Source organism: Emys orbicularis, chromosome 5, assembly GCF_028017835.1.
Source record: "Emys orbicularis isolate rEmyOrb1 chromosome 5, rEmyOrb1.hap1, whole genome shotgun sequence".
In the NCBI taxonomy this organism is placed as follows: domain Eukaryota; kingdom Metazoa; phylum Chordata; order Testudines; family Emydidae; genus Emys; species Emys orbicularis.
In genome coordinates, this window is record NC_088687.1 from 110,314,088 (window position 1) to 110,335,278 (window position 21,191).

The following is a 21,191-nucleotide window of genomic DNA, read 5'->3' on the forward strand; positions in this document are numbered from 1 at the left end:
AGGTATCATTACAAAGCTTATAATCTACTGAGTGTGATCATCCTATTTGTATGAATGTATCATTCTTGTATCTAAAGCTAGAAATATGAAGTATTACTCTGAAGTCCTATTGTAACTATGCAAAGGGTGGGCCATTAATGGTGGCTTGTAATCTTCATGGCTCCCATTAACTAGGACAATTGGTTGCGAACGGCTCTGTTTATTTGCAAACCTTCCTGGGTACATGCAGGCCAGCCCTGAAAGAATGGAAAATGAGGTCTTACAGTGACATGTGATCATGTCACCTGGTACCAGAATCCATCTTAAACCTGGTGCTTTTCCATTTAGAAGGAGGGGCAAAAAGATTCCCGCCTTGTGCCAAAGCTATAAAAGGAGGTGGAACAGAACAAAGGGAGCTACAGTCATGAGAAAACCCCTAGTTACCACCTGAGCTGGAACTAACAAGAACTGTATCAGGGAAAGGATTGGGCCAAGACTAAGAAGGAGTTTAGTCTGTGAAAGAAGCTTATTGGAACATCTCTGAGGGTGAGATTTACCTGTATTCAGTTTCTTAAATGTCTTAGGCTTGGACTTGCGTGTTTTATTTTATTTTGCTTGGTAACTTACTTTGTTCTGTCTATTATTACTTGAAACCACTTAAATCCTACTTTTTAATACTTGATAAAATTCTATCAGTGTTATCGAGGGCGGACAATTTATGAGTTTACCCGTTATAAGCTTTATACAGAGTAAAATGGATTTATTTTGGGTTCGGATCCCATTGGGAGCTGGGTGTCTGGGTGCTGGAGATAGATGACTTGCTGAGCAGTTTTTGGTTAAAGTCTGCAGCTTTGGGGGTGTGGACCAGACCTGAGTCAGAGTTGCAGAAGACTAGCATGTTTGGCTCAACAAGGCAGAGTTCTGGAGTCCCAAGCTGGCAGTGGAAAACAGGCTCAGAGGTAATTCCAGCACGTCAGGTGACAGCCTCAAGGGGGATCTCTGTGCCTAAACCCATCACAGGAGGAAAAGGAATCTTGCAGCATTTTTCACGCATGTGGCAGTGGACAGTTCAGATCTAAAGTAACTCAGTCTCTGCATCAGCACATCCCTCAGAGGAAGTTTGCACAGGATGCTTGGTCAACAACAGCACAGTTCTTAGATAGTCCAACATTCTGCAGGACCATTTCCTATTTCTCCATATTTCAGTCATCAACAGGGTTAGGCAGCCACCTCTTCTGCCTGCTCAGCGGACACTGGGCATTTGCATACACTGGGGATTTGCCCCAGTTGCAAACATTGGCGTGGCTGTATGAGTGCAAACCGTAGTATGTAAAGGAAAAGCTGCTATTTGCACCAGTTTTAAGCAGGCGTTACTAGGAATTTCACCAGTGCAGATATATTGGTAGCTACCCACCAATGGCTGCAACCGTGGCAAATCCAGAGTATAGGTAAGGCCATCATCATAATCCAAAGAGCAGAGGGAACAGTAGGGACAAGGAAGTTTGCATATCCCATGATCCAGGCCACACCATAGTTGTTTCCCAATCTGTAAAACTGAGATAATAATACTTCCCAACCTCACAGGGTATTACAAAGAAACTGATTAGCATCTGTACAGCATTTTGAGTCTCAGATGTTGCTGGACATGTGCAAATTATGATTAATTACCCAAACTGGAATTTGACAAGGACACCAAGTTTAACACCGCCACTCTGCAAAAAATGTTATAGGATCTTTAATAACCACAGATGGTCAGAATCTCAATTTCAAATCTTATCCAAAAGCGGACCCTGTGCTGCTGCAGGTGCCTAATTACACATGCTAGATCCTTATTTTAGTGACGGCTCACAGAGCAGAATGCCACGTACTGAATCACCAGCACCACTCCCTTCAGCACCCATGTTTTTTCCTTGAAGGTTTCCCATACAGCTCCTGACTCAACCCACTCATACTTAGTTTGTGAAATCTGATATAGCCCACAGTAGTTTGGCTGAATGCCATAAAATTTACATTTTAAGGACTGTGGTAACTTTGAAGTTAGTTATTCACTTCAGTAAGATTATATTTCAAAATAGGTTTATCATGAAATAATTTAAATATAATGGCCATGCATCCTGATTAAAAATCCACAGAGCTAGATTATGAAACCAGTTGCAATGGTCACATAGCTTATCAAAATGATAGGAGTAAAAACAAGGAAGGAATTGGCATTCACATTACAGTACCATGGTGTTGCCACCATTTCCTGTTGGATGCATCCCAAAATATTGACAACATCTAAATAAAAACAGGAGACTGAAAGTTAAGACCAGTACATAGCTAGAGATGGGCAAAAATCAATGGTGATTGTTTTGGCTTTGCAAATCATCAATCAGGTGTTGATTCTGCAAAACCAAGAACAGAATGGGGTTTGGACCTGCATATTATTTTAACTGCAAAGTTCAGTGGAGGGAGGTGGCTACAAGAATCTGATTTCAACCTCTCTCTAATCTTAATTCTTCTTTAATGTCTTGTTTATTTAAATCCAAGCTTAGGCTGTCCTCTCTGAGGTGGTAGGGGGTAGGAGTACTTCTGAGAAAGCATACTGAGTCCCTTGGGTGTCAGTGAGGGGGGAATTTGCTTGGCGCTGCAGTGAACCATCTGGCTAGCTCAGGAAGTGGTGTTGATGAACTCCAAAGGTATGAAGTTCAGGATTCCAGTCAGATGAGGGTCATGGGGTGGAGGAGAATAAAGAAGGGAAATGGTGAGGATAGCCTCTTGCTAGCAGCCACTCTTGAATTTACACAATAGGTCATCTCAGTTCAACCACTGACTGACAGATGCGTTGTGTCTTTTCAGTTGATCAAAATTTCATTTTGAGCAACAGTTAATAAGAGATCCAATGGTCCCTTTGCCATTCTAGACAGTTTTAACCAGTAGGTTTCAGAGTGACTCAAGCAAAGGACAGAGATGTAGCCACCCCTCAGATAAAGTCCCATCGATGAATAAGGGGTTTGGACACACTGCACCTTTGGAAGGGGTGACTAGTGAGCGAACAGTATTGTGACAGGAACACCATACACTAGAGGAACCCAAGCTGCTCAGTTTTAGTAGGAGCCACATTGCACAATATGTAATCCTCACATCATTTGCATGAGCAGATGTCAGTTCCAGCTGAGTGTGACTACACTGAAAATATTCCCCCACAATCTTTTGACACCTGAACACTTAAAGATATCCTATTTTATACATTTTGTATACTGTGGAGGCAGCACAATCACAGCAAGCTGAGAGTTAAATGCTGGTAATTCAAAAGATGACTTTCAGTAGGGGTTGGGCACATAATTCTCTTAGGTGCTTTTGAAATTCCTGCCCTAAGAATCCAAAGACATTCCCTGATCCAAGTGTCTTAGATTGGAAATAAATAGGAAGTATTGAACTTCCACAGAACTTTACCACCAAACTGTCCAGATACATCACATCAACATCAGCCAATAAAATATGGAATCATTACATTTTCAGAACCCCCCTCTCCAGTGGATTGCACCCTGTGTGCATGACAAGATTTTCCAGAAGCTATTGAAAACTTCACTTTTCCAAACTAATCTTTTATGGGAGATTATCAGCATCCTATTCTACACCACCATAGATACGATGATGCTAGTCACCTCTATTTCAAGGACGACATTGACAGTCATAGTTTGTACTAATGGGTCTTCACATGACTCCATAGACCAAATCAGGAAGAACAAAATTTACCACACTGGCCACAGAGCCGGATTGAGCTGCATGTTGTTTCCATACCTGGTGCTGTGCTTTCAGATGCTCAAACACAATTCTCCTCAAAGTTGTGGACACCCACCTCTACAGCAGGGCATCATGTGATACAATCAATCGCCAGTTGCTCAAAGGTCAAGTCAAAGATGTTCGTTTTGAGCAAAAAAATTTCAGAGTGTCTTTATTAAAGCTTTATTTATCAGACTTGTTTTGATAGATGCATCACAGGCATACAAATTACATAGCCAGTCCATCTCAGTTGGGCGCAGATCAAACCAGTCCTTTCACCAGGACTTCCATGTTGGAAACCTGGTACTGCCATTTGATGGCTGGCAATCATTGTAGGTGTCGCAAATTAAAACTGTTCTTAATGTGCTGCTGCTAACTGGTCCATGTTTCACACCTGTAGAGCAATGCCGTGAGAGGACAACAGCTTTATAGACTTTGATTTTTGTCCATAGATAGTTTCCACGTTGATTCCAGATTTGGTGATAGTGGAGACCATATGCGGCATTGGCTTTCTTAATTTGTGCATCCACTTTGTGGTCAATTGTTGCTTTGTTGTTCAACTTGCTGCTAAGATAAGCAAACTGTTTGACAGTATGTAGTTTGCTTCCTTCCAAGCTTACTGAGAGGTCTGGGAAAGGTTGTTGAGGAGCTGGCTGGTACATAACCTCTGTTTTTATTTGGCTGATGGTGAAGCCAAAGCTATGAGCTGCCACACCAAAGCAGTTTGTAAGATTTCCTAGTGCTACTTCAGGGTGTACCATCAAGGCATAGGCATTGGTGTAGAGCAGTTCCTGCCTGAACACTTCTATCCCCATGCTGTTCTGAGGTAGATGGGAATGACTGAAGAGCTTTCCAGTGCAGAAACATTAAAAAAAAAGTCTTTGAAGAGCCACAAAGGTCTTCCTTTAGTACCACAGCAAAGAATAGACCAAAAAGATTAGGAGCAAGGATACACCCTTGCTTCACCCTGTTTGTGAATGGAAATGAGCTGTTAGATCACAATCAATGCTAACTCTTCCAGACATGACTTCATGGAATTGCCAAATAATCTTCATAAATTTGTCTGGACATTCAAATTTAGTGAGCAACTTCCAGAGGGAAGTCCAGTTGACTGTGTCAAATGTCTTGGATAAAGTGACAATGTTGGTGCTGTTCACGACATTTTTCCTGCAACAGTTGAATGATGAAAATCATGCCAACAGTGCTCTGCTGAGCACAAAAGCTGCCCGGTGTCTCAGATAGAACTTTGTCAATTATTTGGATCAGGAATCAGTTCAGGAGGATCTGTCCAAGAGTCTTGCCAGCCATGGAGAGCAAAGAGATACTGTGGTAATTACCACAGTTTCTCTTTGAGCTTTTATGCTTATAGATAGTGATGTTGGCATCTTTCAATTCTTACAGTATGATTTCTTGAAGCCAGACATGTGGGGAAAATTTGAAAAGCTTGTCAATGAGAAGATTTCTTCCACATTTGAAAACTTCAGCTGGAATGGCATTGGGACCAGGAGCTTTGTTATTTTTTTCATTACTTGAACAGCTTTCAGTGCATGGGCTCATGTGGGTGGATTGGCAAATGCTTTAGATGTGGGCAATTTATGGACATTATCCAGTGTCTCATCAGAAACACTAAATAACAGATTAAGTAATTCACTAAAATGTTCATGTCACCATTGGTGGATGGCAGTGTGATCTGTGATGAGAGATTCATGATTGACACTTGTTAGCAATATCAAGGCCAATCGGGTAGAGCCATATACAGCTCTGAAGGCATAATAAAAACCTTTAGCATCGTGTTTATCAGCAAGGGCGGTTTTGGAGGAGATGAGGTTTTGGAATTAATTGATAAACTTAACATTAACAAGTCACCGGGACCAGATGGCATTCACCCAAGAGTTCTGAAAGAACTCAAATGTGAAGTTGCGGAACTGTTAACTAAGGTTTGTAACCTGTCCTTTAAATCAGCTTCTGTACCCAATGACTGGAAGTTAGCTAATGTAACGCCAATATTTTAAAAGGGCTCTAGAGGTGATCCCGGCAATTACAGACCGGTAAGTCTAACGTCTGTACCGGGCAAATTAGTCGAAACAATAGTTAAGAATAAAATTGTTCGACACATAGAAAAACATAAACTGTTGAGCAATAGTCAACATGGTTTCTGTAAAGGGAAATCGTGTCTTACTAATCCATTAGAATTCTTTGAAGGGGTCAACAAACATGTGGACAAGGGGGATCCAGTGGACATAGTGTACTTAGATTTCCAGAAAGCCTTTGACAAGGTCCCTCACCAAAGGCTCTTATGTAAATTAAGCTGCCATGGGATAAAAGGGAAGGTCCTTTCATGGATTGAGAACTGGTTAAAAGACAGGGAACAAAGGGTAGGAATTAATGGTAAATTCTCAGAATGGAGAGGGGTAACTAGTGGTGTTCCCCAAGGGTCAGTCCTCGGACCGATCCTATTCAACTTATTCATAAATGATCTGGAGAAAGGGATAAACAGTGAGGTGGCAAAGTTTGCAGATGATACTAAACTGCTAAAGATAGTTAAGTCCAAAGCAGACTGTGAAGAACTTCAAAAAGATCTCACAAAACTAAGTGACTGGGCAACAAAATGGCAAATGAAATTTAATGTGGATAAATGTAAAGTAATGCACATTGGAAAAAATAACCCCAACTATACATACAATATGATGGGGGCTAATTTAGCTACAACAAGTCAGGGAAAAGATCTTGGAGTCATCGTGGATAGTTCTCTGAAAATGTCCGCGCAGTATGCAGAGGCGGTCAAAAAAGCAAACAGGATGTTAGGAATCATTAAAAAGGGGATAGAGAATAAGACTGAGAATATATTATTGCCCTTATATAAATCGATGGTACGCCCTCATCTCGAATACTGCATACAGATGTGGTCTCCTCATCTCAAAAAAGAAATACTGGCACTAGAAAAGGTTCAGAAAAGGGCAACTAAAATGATTAAGGGTTTGGAACGGGTCCCATATGAGGAGAGATTAAAGAGGCTAGGACTCTTCAGCTTGGAAAAGAGGAAACTAAGGGGGGATATGATAGAGGTATATAAAATCATGAGTGATGTGGAGAAAGTGGATAAGGAAAAGTTATTTACTTATTCCCATAATACAAGAACTAGGGGTCATCAAATGAAATTAATAGGCAGCAGGTTTAAAACAAATAAAAGGAAGTTCTTCTTCACGCAGCGCACAGTCAACTTGTGGAACTCCTTACCTGAGGAGGTTGTGAAGGCTAGGACTATAACAGAGTTTAAAAGAGAACTGGATAAATTCATGGTGGTTAAGTCCATTAATGGCTATTAGCCAGGACGGGTAAGGAATGGTGTCCCTAGCCTCTGTCTGTCAGAGGGTGGAGATGGATGGCAGGAGAGAGATCACTTGCTCCTTGCCTGTTAGGTTCACTCCCTCTGGGGCACCTGGCATTGGCCACTGTCGGTAGACAGGATACTGGGCTAGATGGACCTTTGGTCTGACCCGGTACGGCCTTTCTTATGTTCTTATGTAAGGGCCTGTACTTCATCCGCTTTATGGTCAGATCACATATTTTGCATTTGGTGGAGTTTGCGTTGAAGCGTGCTGCAAGCTGCCCTATATCTGGCCTTTTTAGACGCAGAGCAGGTCAGTTAAGAGCGTGGCACGTGCTTGTCACTTGATATCAACAAGATTGAATATTTCAGGATCATTACCATTGAACCAGTCTGCATGATGGCATTTCACCTACCCAACACAATCCACAACAGTGTTACAGTCTGTGTCATGCAGGATACCTCTTTGGCAGATACATCCTCACTGATCGTTGGAAGAGTTTCTAAAATAGTAGTTAGCGGCATTGAAAATTGTTTGGCGATTGACAGATCTTTCAGCTGAGCAGTACTTACATGCTTAACTGACTGGGTTTTACGCATTTTTGGCAAAATAGAGGGGGAAAGCTTTGATCAAACAAGAGAGGGCAGTCCAACAATCAGTTCTGTGTAATATCCAAGTTATGAGCACATTTTGTACGTCCCTCTGTTGAACCAACACAGTCTATCAGATGCCAATGATGTAAGCGAGAGTTTGGTGTATTGTATTTTTGGTAGTCTTGTTTATAATAAGTCTCATAAGCCCAACCCCTCCTGCGTGTGGTGGACACAGGGCAAGTAGGGAATTGCCTTGTAGGGTGAAGTATGGTGGTAAGCTCTGTTCGCCGGGCCAGTGCAGTAGCCATGAAGGCCTACCAGGATTTACTCCAAAATACCATCACTAATGGGGCTCTGGCCGGGTAGACCAGGCTTATAAGCCTGGCCAATTGGCAGTCTTCTCATTGACAAAATAAACCTGAAGCCAGCAAGTCCTTCAGTTGTCTAACTTACCTTGCCACTGGAAATGGCCTGTTGGCCGAGAGAGAGTGCAAGTTGGTACACAACTGCTCATTCACTTCAAATAAATTCTTAGGCAGCCTTTGGCAATCCAACAAGTCCTGCAGCGATGGGGGAAATGATGAAAGTGACAGGCAATAGACACTGCTGGGGAGTCATAGTCATGAACCTGCATGCAGCCAGGTCAAGATTTTGGTCACTCTACATTGACATGGAGTGACAGTATTCCAGCAGCATCTTGATCAACTCAGGTGCTCTATTCAGGGACAGCACAGCTGAACTCAATCTGAGGATGAGGGTAGAAAATGTGCCCTACAAATTGCTCATCCTGAGCAGCCCTGAGCAGCTTACTGCAGCTGCAGGATGTCCCATCATGCGGTCAAAATTCAAATAAGCCTTGAAAAGTTTCTTTCCATCTTAATGTTGCAACATGGAATGTCTGAACACACCTTGATCATCCAAATCAAACTGATCGTCTTGGTAGGCAGACTGCTCTGGTTGCTTGAGAATTTGAAAGATATTGTATCGACATTGTGGCACTAAGTGAGATGCCATTTGCTGAAGAGGTTCAACTGACTGAGGAGACTGCTGGGTACACTTTCTTCTCGAAGGGACGTCCACAAAACAAGCCCCGTGATGCAGGAGTCAGCTTTGTAATCAGACAGAATCTTGTCTCTCATTTGGAGAGTGTACCGATATAAATGAAGCTCCAACTGCCCGTGAGAGGTGGATGTTACACTTCACTGACCAGTGCTTATGCACCAGCAATGACTAATTCTGATAGGGGAAGGAGCAATTTTATTCTGAACTAATGAACCTGATCCAATTGACTCCCCATGAAGACAAGTTGATTATTGTAGGTGACTTTAATGCTCATGTTGGCATGATGATTCTACATGACAGAGTACTTGGTAAATATGGCATCATCAAGATGAACAGCAATGGCCTACTTCTGCTGATGACATGTCATGCACCATCTAGTTATTATACCATAGATATAAATGTTTTGCAGAACACATATTGACAAGGTAAATTTTAAATAAGGGGTTATGCCACAGAGACACAGATAAAGATGAGGTGACCTTAGTTACGGGAAGCTGGTCAAAAAAATAACAGGGGTGATCAAATAGATTAGTGAATATAGGAACATAAGACCAGCCATACTGGGTCAGACCAATGGTCCATCTAGCCCAGTATCCTGACTTCCAACATTGGTCAATGCCAGGTGCTTCAGAAAGAATAAACAGAACAGGCAATCATCGAGTGATCTATCCCCTATCATCCACTCCCAGCTTCTGGCAATCAGAGGCTAGGGACACCCAGAGCATGGGATTGCATCCCTGACCATCTTGGCTAATAGAGGATAGGTTCATCAATGGCTCTTTTGAATCCTGTGATAGGTTTGGCCTTCACAACATCCCCTGGCAACAAGTTGCACAGGTTGACTGCGTGTTACATGAAGAAATACTTTCTTTTGTTTGTTTAAAACCTGCTGTCTATTTATTTCATTGGGTTCCCCTGCTTCTTGTGTTATGTGAAGGAGTAAATAACACTTCCATATTCACTTTCTTCATACCAATTACAATTTTATACACCTCTATCATATCCCCTCTTAGTCATCTCTTTTCCAAACTGAAAAGTCACATTCTTTTTAATCTTTCTTCTTTCTAATATGGCTAATTTATAGTAATAGATAGAGTCAGCAGTGGCAGCTTAAAGAGGGGGTGTAATCAAATGGCTTGACTACAAGGGAGGTTAAGCCAAATTAAATAAAGGTGTGAATTTAAAGTGCCTTAGTTAAAGTACATTAAACTTCCATGTGGATTTTCTCATTCAGAAGTAAAGTGGCTTTAAGTTGCTTTAGCTTAATTCACTGTTTTGCTAGAATTTTGAAAAGGCAAAGATAATATACTCCAAATGTAGCGGATTTGAGATGCAGGATGGTATCTTCAAAATTAGCACAAGATAGCACACCACCTATTTTTGCTGTGAGTGACTGCGAAGCTAGTTAAGAGGGGGAAAGAACAGAGATTTACTACACAGTTGGTTTAAAGGCCAAACTTTGGATTTTTTCCAATTTATTTTGTATCCATTTTTAAAAATTGTCCAGCAAACTAAAGTTGACTGGGGATCAAAAGCAGAGTCGTATGTGTACAAACAGAAGATTTATGAGCAGGTGCTAATGCCAATATAAACAGGAGGGGAAGAAGGGCATCCCTGTCAGGAAGTTAAATCCTCTGTCTCAACCAATGCCTTCTCACTGCTCCTGGTGTATACACCATCCTGTTCAACCAATCAAATGCCCCTTCACCACCCAGGAAAACAGCAGTGATGGCAGTATTTAGATCTTTTTCACAGCAAATTAACTCACAAACTAAATTTGTATTTTCTAAGTTTAAAGGGGGGGAAATCTGAATTGATCATAGTTTACATCCTGGCTCGATTCCAACCTGGCTGCAAGGACTTTGGCATAGCTCTTACAACTAAAACAGATAAAGGAGATTGGCTGGTAGCTTTTGCAATTAGACTTCCTGATAGATTTCTATGTAAGTGTAATTCATGTTTTCATTAAAACACTTGTTTAGGGTTTTAATAAAAAAAAAAATTGGCTTTTCAGGTTGCTTTCCTGCATGGATTGGAGCTCTCTAGTCTTTTCCTTTGGATATCTTTAACTCTAAAGGATTACTGCTTCCTGTTCTCCTTAATCTTTTTAGCTGCACCAGACAGGGATGTCCGTTATCACTTCTATTACAAACTTTGCTTGTGCAGCCACCAGCCATAAAGATTAGCAGTCAGATTTCATTTGGGTGGGGGCAGGGATTGTTAGGGCCTCAGAATATCCTCATTAGAGTTGTGAGGAGGACTTTAGACCAACTAAAAAGAGACTGTCTCTGTCTCAGTGTTACTGGCCCAGGACATGCTGGCACAGGACTTTGGTTAGTGCTGTGGATCTGCAAACACTCTGTAAATGTGCTCAATGAAGAGATAAGGTTGTTTCTTCAGCTTTAGACCAAGAAGTTCTCAGTAACTTAAAAAACTTTACAGTATGTTATACGCTGTGAAAAAAATTGATTGCCAGTTCCCCTTCACTTCCCCAGGCTGCAATCAGCCCAAAAACTCTCCCCTCCTGTTTCCCCAAACTATGACAGGCCGCTTAATCCCACATTCCTCCCCTACTCTTTTCAGAGTATGGACTACATTTAAATACAGAGGTTGTTAATCCTACCCACCCAAGATCACATTGGCCATTTCACACTCTTTAAAATCTCTTTGGCAGTTACAGCAATTGTTAATATGGCAACGTATTTGATGTATTTTTAGCTATCTTTAATGCTTGCTAACAGCTGGAAAAGGGAAGAGAACAAGCATTATGTGACCAGCTGTCTAGTTGGTGATCCACAAATAAGTGGTCCAAAGACCTAATATGAAAACGAATGGGTATTTATGCTGCAGCAACTGTGGTTCTTTATTATATTTCTGGTGCGCATGCATCCATAGACATAAGATCAGAATCTTTTCGAGTACCAGTGTTCATTGGGGCCACGTATGCACTCTGCATACTCTCTGGCTCCCTGTAGCTTAGGTCATAAAGCCCAGTTCCTTTGCTAAAACATATGCCAGATTGGCAAGGATGAGGTTTTAATGTCATTTATTCTTGTGGAAAACTGAGACAAGAAAACGTATGTAGTAGCCCCACTACAAGGGCCCGAATCTCTCCTATCTGTCTGGTTGAGGTTATGGCCACTAGGAAGACAGTCTTAATGGAGAGGTGGTACAAGGAGCAGGTAGCCAAGCATTTGAAGGGAGGTCCCATCAAACTTGTTAGAACTATGTTGAAGTCCCAGGACGGTGGAGGTTCTCTGACTGATGAGAAAATATGAAATCTAGCCACTGTCAGGAAATCTAGCCACTGTCAGGAAGGTGCAGGGCCTCTGGTGTGACACAATGAGAGATGCAATGAATAAAGCACTATTCCCAGAGGTGGATTACCTCCTGGCACAGCAACAACGAGCAAACTCCTCCTTCTTTGTTAATACAGTACATTGCTGTGGTGTCGTCTATGAGCATCTGTACTTGCACCTCAAAGTGTCAGGAGGAAAGCCATGCACACCAAGCAAATGGCTCTCAAGTCCACAATATTTATGTGAAGATTCATCTCCTGGAAGGAACAGAGGCCTTGGGTCCCAAGATGGCCCAGATGAGCTCTCCATCCTACTGTGGACACACCTGAGACCAGTATCATGTTGGAAAAAGGCGAGAAGGACTCTGCTACAGATGTGCAGAGGATCCTTCCAACAACTTAATGAGGAAAGAGCCTCCTGGGAAATGACCAACATGTCTATGTGATGGCTGTCTGGCATACACACTTATTTCAACCACCTCAGTATGGAGCACAGGTGAAGCCTAGCAAATGGCATCATACTGGTGCAAGGGGCCCAGTGACCCTGGGGTTTCATGGAAGTTCTGACTGATGTTTCTTGGGTGAGATTGAAGCTGATTGACAAGATTTAGAATGGTGGAAATGTTATGTGGCAGATAAGCTTTTCCCAATAAGGAGTCCATCACGGTCCCTATGAACTCTTTGCTCTATTGACTCTGAGGCCAAATTCAGTTAAAAGGACCAGGATTACTCAGATTGAGACCTTCACTGTTGCAGTGACTGGCCTCAGATTAGCCAGTTGTCGAGAGGGTAGACTTGGATCCCTGGCCTTCTCAGGACTATTGCCACCACTGCTAGGCACTTGGTGAATACCTTCCGGAGCATGGAGAGACTGAAGGGAGCACCCTAGATTGGTAGTGAGACTTTTATATGTGAAACCTGAGATATTTCCTGTGGGTCATCTGAAGAGCAATATGCAAGAACCTGTCTTATTAATTGAGACTTGTGAACCGGTCTACAGGATCTAGTGTAGGGATTATGGATACCAATGGCACCATCCTGAATTTGAATCATCGGGTGAAATGGTTGAGGTCCAGGATGGGGTGCCAGCACCTTTTCTTCTTTGCTACCAGGAAATAATGAGACTAGAATTCCCTTCCCTGGAATTACAGAAGCATTTCTTCCATGGCTTCAAGTTACAGGAGGGAGTCCACTTCCTCTGTGAGCAATATTTCATGAGTGGGGTGCCCGAAGGGGAAAGGGGTCAGGAGGGATTCGAACTAGAAAGAGTATCCCTTATCTACAATCTTTAGGATACACTGGTCTGACATAATCTGGTTTCATGACTCCCAAAACAAAACTTAAAAACACTTCCCATAGATGAGAGGAGAGGAGACGGAATTGGATCCACTAGCTCTGCAAGGCTCTCGGTGGCACAATCAAACCTGCTGTTGTGAGGTAGATGGGCAGGTGTACAGCAGAAGAGGAGAAAGAGGCAGAGGGTCTCCTCAGATTCTCAGGTAATATCTGCTTACTTTAGTAGTATGAGGATGGTTGCCTCTACCGCTAATAATGCTGAGGCTTGTACTGTCTCTTTCTGGAAGCCATGACACATGGTAACCCCTGAGTCCTTCAATGTTCATCAGTGTTCGTACTGAAAAGGTTGCAACCCTCAAACAAGAGGTCCTTGATTGTTATGTGAATCTCCCTCAGTGTTCCCAAGAACTGCAATCAGGAGCCCCTGCCATCATTATCACAGGAGCCATATCCTTGGCCACTATATTGGATATGTTAAATGTGGCCTGCAATGAGGTACGTGCATCCAGCTGTCCTTCCTGCATCAGAGATTTGATCTGCTCTCTGTTTTTCTTTCAGGAGTCTGTCAGCACATTGAGAAACAGGTCCCAATTCAGGAAGTCATATTTGGCCAGGATTACTTGGTAGTTCGTAACGCACATTTGTAGAATGACTGAGGAATACAACTTCTGGCCACAGGGGTCCAACATTGTTTGGTTCCTTACCCTTGGGAGATGCTTATGGGGATATATAGACTTCTCTTGGACATGGTTATGACTAGAGAGCCCAGTGTTAGCTGGTGGAAGAAATCCTCAAAACCCTCGGAGGGGTCTTCATAGCACCTGCCTGCTTTTTTAGATGTAGGCACTATAGAGACAGATGTCTGCCAAAAGTCTCTGGCCAGTTCCAATAAGCCAAGCATTGCCAATCTACTGGGGACCAACAAATGAACCATGCTGTGAAATTTAGGAGACTTCTCTTGCACTCTCTCGACTGGGATTTTCAGAAAGTTCCTGGATGATCTTATAGTCATCAGGCTGGGTTAGAACAACGGAGATCTTGGCCTCATCTGGTGAAGAGGACAAGATCACACGTGGGACATCTTGGGTTTCTCTCTCCTCCTGCTTGCTCCCTTTATTGGGTTTCTTAGGTGCCTGCTGAATGCAGTGACTCTCTTGAGGTCTACGAGGAGAGGCTGACCTTGTCCTAGGTTCCTCAGGGGCACTTGCAGCCTGCTGGCCGGGAACAGTGAAACATAGCCACTGGGAGCTGTGGGCGGTCATGCCTGCTGACAGTCAGTGTAAACAAACTGTCTTGCGGCCTGCCAGCAGATTACCCTGATGGGCCGCGTGAGGCCCGCAGGTTGCCCACCACTGTTCTAGAGACTGTGCAAAGGTCTGTCAGTGACCAGTCAGTGTTCAGGCACCATCAGCACTTGATCTGGGCTTTGGACTGCCTGCTAGGCTGTATCTGCTCCCGGTCAGAGAGGGAGATCTACATCTCCGGTCACCATGTCAGCAATGCTTCTTCCATCCTGTCTTCAGAGGGTTCTGAAGGAGTGAAGAAAGTTCTGGCCAATTCCATGGTGGTGGAATGGGATTTCCTCAGTGTTGAATGGGCTGTGGAGCCCATGATGGACCAATAGCTTATCAGGGAACTTGGAGAATAACACTGCGTTATAAGCTCCTAAAAATAAGTCAGAGATCTAAGGGAATCATATTGAACATGCTGACGTATTGCAATCTGTAAAATTGATCAGTATCATCAGAACGCTCGTATAATATTATTATGAGTAGAGGATGGATACACTAAACTAAACAAGTTAAATAAATGGATTAATCAGTCATCTAGGCAAAGGAGAGGAAAAAATGAGTATTTTATTGAAATTGTACAGCTGCACCCAATGATAAAATATTCCATGAGGCTGAGCCATAAGGTTGGTTAAGGTAAACCAATTTACTGCATGCTAGTAAATAAATAACGTACAGTACCAAGAATACAGCAATGCAGTTACTGTACTTGGAAAATTATCAGACTGTACTTAGTAGCAGCTGTATAAAGTTATAATAAAGATTTACAGTTCACACACACACACAGGGCTTAACTATGGTAACAGTGTGTGTTTTGGATGAACAGCACTGATCTGGCATTCATTAAAGACACACTAGACCATTATTAAAATTAATTATAATAATTTATTTGCTGAAAATGCAGTTTTGAGCAACACAAAACTATTCATGAGTTTGTATCAAGTTCACTCAATAGTTTCAACAGCAAAAAAATTGTAATGTTTTGCTAATATACAATACAAAACAAAACATTTCATTTCAACCTGACTCAAATTTTTTCATTTAAATTGTGGGCATTTTGACAAAAGCAAAGGAGGACTAGATTCACAAAATGCTTGGGGGAAGAAAGATAAGCTCCTTTATCCTGGTGATTAGGGTACTCTCCTAGGACAAAGGAGATCCAGGTTCAATTCCTACCCCACCTTTTTGGGGAAGGGATTTGAACAGGAATCTCCTACATTACAGGCACATGCCTTAACCACTGGACTATGGAAAACTCTGGTCTGGGGTTTAAGCCTCTCCACTTTTTATAAATAGTCATTGGAGCAGGGGCACAGACTTGGGTCTACCACATCTCAGGTGAGTAACCTGAAATTTTGTGCATTTAGTCCTCCTTTGCTTTTGTCAAGATGCCTGAAATCTAAATGAAAAATTTCAAATTAGATCAAAATGTTTCGTTTCAACCCAGTGTGAAATTTTTTCTACTTTTCAAATCACTAAACATTTTTGGGGGGGGGAAATTCATTTGCAGTTCAACCCAAAGCAAAACTTCTTTGGATTTTTCAGAATTGACAGTAAACCAAAACATCCATTATTCACCCAGCCAGTTCCAGGCTTTACCCTTGACCCCAAGTTCAGATTCCAGTGATATTCTCCCCTCTATCTCCCTGGCTGACGTGTGAAATATACACACACACAAACAGGGGAAACTTATAGACTATAAAGGGGAAACAGTAGAACAGTCTGCAAAGTGCTGTCAAATGCACAAAATAAACTAACTACAAAAATAGAGAAAAATATGTTTTCTTCTAATCTTAGGTTACACATGTACCGACAGCAAGTAAAAAAAAATTTCAGACAGAAATGTGATTTACAAGGTGATGCACTCCTTCCAGCCAGCTTTAACATCTCAGTATATTTAACACAGAATGTTATTTCCTTCCCTCAGAGCCAGCATAATGAAAGGATGCACAAAATTGCTGCCGTGACACCTTTTGGCTGAGACAAAAACAATTTAATCAGCTTTGCGTTGTGTCTACAGTATTTTCTGGGTCCTTCTTGCCAATATTTCCTGGCAAACAGAATGGATTTCTGTTGTGCACTGGCTCATAAACAGTATATCTGATTCCATGATGCTTTCTCTCCCCTAGCAGATTTGTCAGTTTATTGAGGAGTTATACAGTGAATGTTAGTATAGTCACTCACTGATACGACAAATGCCAACTTAAGAACTTGGAGCAAGTCCACCTTTTTATAGCCGATCTTTGAACTGAAAAAAAAAAGTGTAACTCTTTCACATTGGACTTCAGATTAACTTAATGGATCGCACATAAATCCTTTTTAACTAAAATTAAAATTCAGGGAACACTTTTGATATGTCCACCAGAGGCATAAAATTTTGAGAATACACTATACACAAACAATTTATTTTTTTTATATATGCATTTCTAATCATGATTAGTATCAAGTCACCAATATACAATTTAGAAGGAAACTCTCCTCTCTTTTTATGGACATTGTTGCATCTGAGAAGTTAGGATTTAGGTAGATACTTGGGGGGCAGAATTTTGGGTCCATGCCACAGCTCATTTGATTATTCAGATGATGCCTTCAGATAGAAATGAGACTTGCCCTAGAGACTACAACACTCAGGGCTTGTCTACACTTACCAGGGGATTGACAGGCGGCAATCAATGCATCAACGGTCGATTTAGCGGGTCTAAAGACCCTGCTAAATTGACCGCAGATCGCTCTCCCGTTGACTCCTGTACTCCACCTTAATGAGAAGCACAAGGGGAGTCGACGGGAGAGCGTCTCCCGTCGACGTAGCGTAGTGTGGACCCCGCAGTACATCAACTTCAGCTATGTTATTCACGTAGCTGAAGTTGCGTAACCTAAATCCATCTCCCCGCATAGTGTAGACAAGGTCTCAGGTTCAACACGTGGCAGTGTGTCCTTGACTTGAGGATACCAACTGTCTGGGTCCTGAGAGTTGCTGGGCACATATGTAGCACTCCTGTAGAGTGTACTTTCAAAACAGAGGAGGAGAAAAAAGCTGTCAAGGTAGCCAGGTTCTAGTACATTTAGAGCTTTAGAAATAAGGAAAGGATGTTAACCTAGGCATGGAAGTGAATTAGAATTCTATAGTGTGATGTGTTCCTATCTGTTCATGTTGAATCACTTGTAGTTTCCAAGTGGCTTTTAGGTCAAACAAAAGTAGAATACATTGCAATAGTTCATTTCAACCTGACTCAAAATCATTAGCATCAACATGTGGTACAATCCTGATTCATGAGATAACAGCGCAATCTCCTGGCCAGACAGACAAAAGAAAGACAGTTCTAGCAACTGCTATTAACTGAGGGTGTGTTCAGAGCACTTGTTAACTTGTCAAAGTGTTTCCTCTTGCCAACCAAGATCATGTCCCCATTTTATCTGGATTGAGCTTGATCCAGATTCCTAATACTGGGACAGCAAGAAGTCAGCATTGCCTGTGCTTATAAGAAGATACAGATGTAGGTGTTTTCAGAATATTGGTGGTACTGCAACCCATAGCATCTTATACTCTCCCCCAGTGGCTTCACATATACTGTCTGTTAAACAGGAGAAGTGACAAGATTGAGACCTGCAGAACTCTATAATGAGCTGAACAGAAGCAGCTGCCTATCATCAACTTGGTAGGATATGAGAGAAGAGAGCAAAGCCAGCTTGACACTCTTCCATTATTATATATAACCAGCTAGGTCCCTTTGGCAGATCTGCATAATAGATGGTTTCAAAGTTGGCAAATAGTTATAGAACTACTAGGATGGATGTTTGACCTCTACGTATTTCTAGAAAATCCATCACCACACAATCTAAGCACTAAATACACTAAAATTAACATATCATGGTCCAAAACAGACTTCATAATGAATCCTGCTTTTCTCCTCTCCTAAACTCTCGGAATCTTTGCTTTGTTTCGTTTTTTTGTTTTTTGTGGGGTTTTTTAGGATTATTGGTGGGAGAAGATGGTGCGTATGAGAATGAATCTAGAGGTTATGTTTGAATGTCAGCAATTCCTTATCTTTGATAGTAGCATGAAGGACTATGGAAAAATAGATGAGTTTTGCAGAGTCCTCTGAAAAAAGGTAGAGTTTAATTTAGTCTACCGTTTCTGGTAGCTTGTTCCAAACTAGACCACTCTCAACCAAGAACACTTTGCATCTGACTTTCACAAGCTTTGTTTTGGACTTTGCTATCTGAATTGTCCCTAAAGAATGCAACTGTCTTGATGGATCATGATGTTGGCAGATCCTAACAACAGGACCTTGAAGATTAAGACCAATTAAAAAGATTAAGGTTAAAACCCACAGCAGACAGGAGAAAGCAGCACAAAGTAAAACTGATGCTGATCTGCACAAGATCTGCTGCCAATAAACAACAAACAATATAGGATCTTATGAGTGATGAAACACCTAATATAGCCTGCATCACTGAGACCCTGCTGGATGATGATGCAAGCCCAGAGCTAGTAGACCTCTTCCCCCCAGGATACTCAGTACTTCACAGACCTAGACAGGACAGTTAGGCAGGCCACCTTGCATTCATCTTCTCTGCAAACACCTAATACAAGCAAGGTGCCTCAGGCACCACAATTTTATTTAAATTGATTCATCTGACAGTAGAAACCAGAATCAAAGCTAATATTGATTCTGTGCTCACTTACAGACCACCACAGCCAAAAGAATTCATAAAGGAGCTCACCAATACCTTGTTGGCGATGGTGGTGAAATACCCCAGACTTGTTGTCCTGGGCACATGCATATTGACAAGGCCAGAGATGCAAAAGCCCAAAACCATTCATCTCCTCACTTGCCTCCCTAGTACTTCACAGATCATCTCTGGCCCAACCCACACATTCGGTCACACCCTGTCTCTGATTTTCAGCCTAGATGTCAAGATGGTGGCTGGGTTGTGATGTCCTCTATCTTGGACAGCCCATCACATCATTAGGGCAGTGGTCAGAGACCTTCTGTTGACCAGGCAAAAAGCAAGACCAACCATCCTGATTCAATCACAAAGACTGATGAGTGCAACAAATTCCAAAACCGGCTAAGGGACAGCACCCCACTCACAGGACAAGAAGTCTAGGACCCGCTGACTCATTACCAGTCTACCCTGGCCTTGGCCATTGACATGCTGGTCCCTCAAACAGCCTCTTCTCCCCCCCTCCGCCCCCCATCACCCACACAGATCTCTTTGGTTTTTGATACCGTGTGCCAGATGAAGAGAGGGCCAGAAACTTGAGTGCAGATATTGAAAAACAAAGGCTGATTCAGACAGGACAAAACATAATGAATTTGACAAGCCTAAAGATTCTGTACTCAGAACTTAGCTGGCAATTTTGTTGAGGATGTAGTGACTAGAAAGCTCACACTTCCATAGCTGTATCAGGTGCACAGCACTAAGTGAATCAAAAATGTGGTTAGATCCCTAGAGTAAGCAAATATGATTCAGACATAAAGGGGGCAAGAAGGAAACATTTTGCAGTCCATTTTTTGATCGCAACCAAACTTTCAAGGAAAAAGCTCAGTGGGATCAGTCACTTGATCCATGAAAACATAACTAACTTACTAATAATTATCGCTAGACTGTACTTCATAGACACAAACATGATTTGGGGGGCATGTGGAACAAAGCTCTCCTGGCCTAGGGAAGTTATGGAGACATTTTGTCCAGGGACTGCACTTTTGCCTGGCACTTTGAAGTAGAGTTGGGTGAATAACAGATATTTTGGTTTGCTGGCAATTTTGAAAAATAAAAAAATCATACCTGGTCAGACTACAAAGAAAAGTTTTGAGTGAATAAAAAAAATCAAAAAATTGTTTTGGATTGAATGAAATGTTTTGCTCAATCTGAAACAAATGGTTCATTTCCTTGTTGAGCATTTTTAAAGGTTTTTTGATTTTTAAAAAAAATGAAACTAAAGGAAATGTCTAATCAATCGTTTTGAACCAAAACACTGAAACATTTCATTTCACAAGCGTCAAAACAAAATGTTTAGATTTTCTTCTGACTATTTTAGGATTTTTCTGAAATGAACAATTTGATTAAATCTATATCAATACAGTTTGATGCCACTAAATTTGCATTTTTCACCAAAAAACATTCCAGTTGAAAAAGTTTCACTCAGTTTTACTTACAAGGCTGTACAAAGGAGGAACAGGTGGGCTTTTTACTCCTTCCCAACACTTCACAGCCACGGAAGGAAGAATCTACCTCCATGTCTTTACAATATCCCATCTACAATCACAAGGGTTCTGCTTCTGGAATATTTGTCATAGAGGCGGAATATTTTTCATCTTATCCTGGTTTTATCATATTGTCACTGACAAAACCTGCCATTTTTGCTGGTTCTAAATAAATGTTAAGATTATTATAATGATTTGATATGATATGCCTGATATCTTTAAGGTCATTTCATTTTCTCCATGTCTACAATAGCCTTTGGCACTCTTGGGGAAGGAAGACTGGCACTTTTTCTGCACATGCACATGACCTTGTACTCTAGTCCTGGCTCTGTCACCCTTGAGTTAGAGTTCCATTTCTCTCTCTGAGA